The sequence below is a fragment of the Arachis duranensis genome, chromosome 1 (genome assembly GCF_000817695.3).
Source record: "Arachis duranensis cultivar V14167 chromosome 1, aradu.V14167.gnm2.J7QH, whole genome shotgun sequence".
Classification (NCBI taxonomy): domain Eukaryota; kingdom Viridiplantae; phylum Streptophyta; class Magnoliopsida; order Fabales; family Fabaceae; genus Arachis; species Arachis duranensis.
In genome coordinates this window covers 100319172-100324839 of record NC_029772.3, presented here as the reverse complement: position 1 = coordinate 100324839, position 5668 = coordinate 100319172, and positions in this window count along the sequence as shown.

Sequence of the window (5668 nt, the reverse complement as noted above, 5' to 3'; positions counted from 1 at the left end):
ATTAAAATTAAATTCTTTTAGTATAAATTTAGTTTCATATTGTGAATTATGATGTTGATATAAGTTATACGGGCTGAGCTTCGCCATATCAGGTAGGATTTGAATATCATCAAACAGAAAATGTTTAAGCAAATTAGATATTTTAATAATGGACCATTTATATAAAACCAAATTCATCGGATTCCCTCCACCAACTAAATCACTTCCATTTTTCATATAATAAAAAGGGTACATGCATAGTACTTAATTAGTTATTTGTGGCTTTTTTTTTATTTAAATAAAATAAAGAGAATCTAATATTATCGGATTCTCTTAAACTAATTTTTAATATGTGAATTTTTTATTTTTATTAATGTATAAATTATTTTAAAATTGTGTGTATTAGATAATATAATAAACATTACACCATAAGATCATTTATGCATAAAAATCTTTAAAAAAATTGCACATAAATCATCCCAAGATACTGAACTTTCTAAATAAACATGAATTGTCCTCGCATGTGATAATTTACGCTTTTATCCCTTAACCCACAGCATCCTGAGACGATTTACGTTTAAATCTAAGCCACAACACCTTGTAACAATTCATGTGTTGGAGGCGAACCTTCAAGACCTTGTGACGATTTACGTGCGGATACATAAAGCTCAAGATTCTGGGATGATTTATGAAAATTAAACAATGAGCCTATAAATAAATGAGTTTGGTGTATAACAAGCCATACATGAATTGAGAGTTTTTGGGAGAGATGGCTAAGAGTGTGTTTTTGCTAGTTCATCACCAAAAAAAAAAATTGATGAAAACACAAGTGAGGTATTACATTCTCTAGTAGAAAGCAGATTGATGTGTTTGTAAATCTGTCAATGAGTTTGATGGATTTAAAAAATAGTATCTTACAGAAATTAGGAAAGTACGGCAAAAAACGTGTAAAGCAAGTATTTTTTTCGGATTCCTATCTCACTCAGGCAAGGTTATGTTAAGTTTGGAAGATATGAGATTCTAGACAATAACGACATATAAGTTATATTTCATAGTCAAGCTAGATTTCCAGATTTGGACGCTATGGAGTTGTTTGCAATAATGGTTGATGTAGAGGGTATCTTTGGTGGATCTACTTCGAATCTGCCAATCGGTGTGATATAAGGGAGTTTTAGTGCCATTCTAACTGGTCATGAGGTTACTGCCCATGTTTTGTCTCCATCATTTACAGCAAATTTGTCCGTTTAAACAAATAATGTAGATGAATTGGGTGATGTGCATACCTTCGGAGAGCTTGCAGCTGCAATGAGAGTAGCACATGTATTGGATGATGCACTGGTATTCATGAAGGTCAGAGATAGAGATCCACTTGCCGAGACTATAGGTGATAATGGGTTGGATTCAGAACCACCTATTACTGGTGATGATACCATTGGCAAGGAAGACACAACATGTGTCGGGAGATCGCGAGCTTAGTCAAGCTCTCAAACACAACAGTACCCTCCATACTTCTCTAATTTAGATCTTGAGGCAATGAATCAATATGCATTTCCAAATCAATAGCTCCCTGCTATTCATGGAGACGGGGTTGGTATGCTTGGCATAGACGAGTTTCAAATCGGTCAGTGGTTCCAAAGCAAAGAAGAAGCTGTATTGACAGTGAAGAGTTATAATATTTGTTGGGGTGTTGAGTATAAAGTGTTTGAGTCTAATCAATTGAAGTATCATAGAAGGTGTGTGCAGTTTTGGGAATGGATGTAATTGGCTAATACGTATGACTATGCAGCTGAAAAAAGTCTACTAGAAAGTTAGAAAATACAATGGGCTGTACACATGTCTTGCAACAGATATATCCACTAATCATAGGAAGCTTAATTATCATGTCATCTATGCATCAATTCTATCGTTGGTCATGACAGATGTGTCAGTTTTCGTGAAAGTGTTGCAGAATGCGGTCTCATCAAAATTTGGTTTCAAGCCCAATTACAGGAAGGTGTGAATGGATAAATAGAAGGCAATTGCACAGATATATGAGAATTGGGAGAAGTCTTACAACTTGATTCTAAGGTGGATCATCAGGGTTTAGATATATATGTCTGGCACTACTGCAGTGTTGTGTACTTCACCTGTTAGGGCTGATAATACGGTCGATGGAATGAGGGTGTTTTTTCATTGATTGTTTTGGACATTTTCTCTATGTGTTAAGGTCTTCAAGTATTGCAAGCCATTGATATCTATCGATAGTACTCATTTATATGGCAAGTATGAAGGTACTTTACTAATGGTGATTGCACAAGATAAAACTCAAGTATTATGACATAAATATAAACAAGGAACCAGTATAATCGTAAGCAAGTAATGAAAGCTTACACTTACATCATCTACACTCAACCTGTCTAGTATATGTCGAGTATCAATGACTTGAGGACCCTTCTCATCTGACGATGGCAGGTACCTACCCCATCTTGAAAACTCATAATGATAAGCATTAAACTTAGAAAAAAGGTATATGAATTAGTGCACTATAAATCTCATTCATGAAATGTACTTGCTTCGATGCAAGTTGCCAGAAAATAGTGTCAAAACTTCTGGGCTTGAATGTGGGAAAACGCCAAAATATCCAAGACTTGCAGTAATGTTAGTGACTCAACTAGGTTCTTAACATTCCAGTTAGCAACTTTGCAAAGACACCTATACAATCAGAATAAAGTGGCCGAACCCCAGCTATATTTTTCGAGTCTGTTGAAGTCTGCAACATATAGAAACTACCGTAAATAAACCAGACTTGTCCCTGAAAAGCATCGTGGACAACAATATCATAATGTAACCACGTGCATAAACCTGTACCGTGGTCTCTGATGCATTAGTTAGCATGACTCTGAACTTGTTTTGAAACCAAAAAAACAACACGATGAACTCATCAATACAATCGTCAGGTGGAAGTTCACCAAATAACTCTTCGAAGCACACCTATACAGGCTTTCCCCCCATCAACTGCTCAAAATCGTTGAGACATCCACTAACTGCAAATCCATCAACAAGGAGGCCGAATTGATACGCCACATCCTGTAAAGTTAATGTGCACTCCCCAAAAGGTATGTGAAATGTGTGAGTTTCGAGATGCCATTGCTCCACAATGCACTAATCGATGGCCCATCAAGCTTAAACCAATAATCATTCAGCCTTGCAATAGGTAGTAATCCGACACTATCTAGGTACGACATTATACGGTCATGCATTATCATCTTCTTTTGCCTGCGAATGCTCCTAACACATCGAATTGACTAATAAAACAAGAATATACAGTTGCAACTCAACCACATAATAACAACAAAAATATATATTAAAAGGGAAATTCACCCCTAACCTTACAACAACCACAACATTCCAAAGCATTTTAAGCCTAAAATATTAAAAAACAACTAATTTACAAACTATATAAATTACATTAAGATAATTACATTAAGAAATTATATTATAATCATTTAATATATTATTGTCATCAACTATATAGATTACAAACAAGTTTGGCAACTGACCTCTTCGTCGATAAATCCCGCAACGTGCGTAATACCATTCAATCGGTACATGTCTCCTTCGTTTCCCGCCATCTTTCACTGAAACTGCTTATCCCCCTACCCTGCCTGACCCTGCTACGAACTTCCCCCCTCCGCCGCCCACCGACGCTTCCATCACCATGATTTGTAGCTGCTGTCGCCGCCCTCTGCCTCTGGCTGCGATGTGCACCTGTACTCACTTGGTCGTGCCTTACTCCGCCATTGATCCCAAGAATTCTTCTTCCTCCTCCGTCGTGGACTGTCTTCTTCCCTGCCTTTCCTTCTCTCCAATACCTTCCTTGCTATTAATGGAGGTTCTCTTTTGCAAACATTACTTGTGGGAAGCTATTGAGGGTTTGATTATATGCATAAATCGTCACAGCTTATTGTGCATTAGCTTGTTGCACGTAAATCATGCTAGGCTGCTGCGTTTTGTGAGATGCATATAAATCGTCACAGCTTATTGTGCATTAGCTTATTGCACATAAATCATGCTAGGCTGCTGCGTTTTATGAGATGCATATAAATCGTCCTATCCTAGTGTGTTTTAGGGCAAAATCGTGTAAACTTGTTTATCCTGGGATGATTTACGTTCATTTTAGGAAGTTCAGTACTTTGAGGCGATTTATGTGCATTTTTTTAAATACTTTCATAAATAAATTATCTTAGGATATAATGTTTAATATATCATCTAATATATACAATCCTGAAATGATTTATATAATAATAAGAATAGGAGATTTTCGTTTTAAAAATTGATTTAGAAAAATATGATAATATTAAATTTTTTTATTTAATTTAAATAAAAAAACCTTAATTTGTAGTTAAAACTTATATGTTAGCACTAGCCACTAACTCTCTGTAATAACCTTTAGCTTTTTAATTAACCCATCAATTATTCATTTATATATACGCACATAATATAGTTAAAATGAATAATAACTTAACTAATTTTATAACCAAAAACTTGCTTGACATTTACGGGTATATTCTATTGGTTATAGTAGCAGTAAAAACTAAAAAGTGAACAGTAGCTCTTGGTAAAGTACCACTACTATACATGTGTCATTAATTGAATATAAATGTATGTAACAACCGTTTTAAAGTTTAATTAAATATAATTAAAAACTATCGCAACACCTTGCAAGAAAAAAAAAGGAATAAGTTTCCTGTCACAAAAAAAAAAAAGAAAAGGAATAAGTTGAGACTTGAGAGTTGAAGTCTTGAAGAGTCGAATAATTCTCAAAGCAAGCATGACGATTTTTTGTAAGAAAAAAGGACAATAAACCCGACAGGGTCGAACTAATTGTTTGATTAAAAAATAAATTAAAGGTAAATCATGGGAGATAATGGATTCTTTCTATCACCATAAGCACAAGACATGAAGACAATAATTGATCTAATCTAAAGCCGGGTGTAAAAATGTGAACGCAGCGTGTATAAGGATTCACCATTGATTTCATAGTCTCCTCAGTCAATTCTAAAAGTCAACTACGGATCTTTATTTATTTATTACATTACTACATTCTGGTGCATTAGTGACGATCACAAAAACTAATAGTATAATTGATTAGTAATAACGGAAGTTTTTTTATATATGCTTTTTTAAATTTGAAAATATTGGATAATTTTACAATTTTATTAGAATATGAGAGCGAATACGAAAAGAGAAATTGTTAAAGACGAATTCTATTATTTAAAAAAAAAATCATTTGAGTGCAATTTCTGAATTTTAAAAAAATTAAATAATAAAATTTGAATATTTTTTAAAAAATCCAATTAAATAATGAAACTCACTTGGTGTAATTTCTACACATACACACGCCGTGAGTTGCAAAAAATTGATGCCAATGATTTTTGGCACTCTACTCGGATAATTCACAGCATTAGCTATAATACACATATTTATATATTATATTAAAAATAATTTGCATAACAATATTGTTTTAGGAATATTTAGTGTAATAATGCTGCTTTAAAAATTTTACAAAAAGACAAAATTACATAGTCAATAAATATTATTATTTTTTGTTAGTATTTAATTAGTAATAATTTATATTTATATTTATAAATATTTTACACATATTTTTTTTGTGATATTTATAATTTATATTTATTTATATTTATCAGAA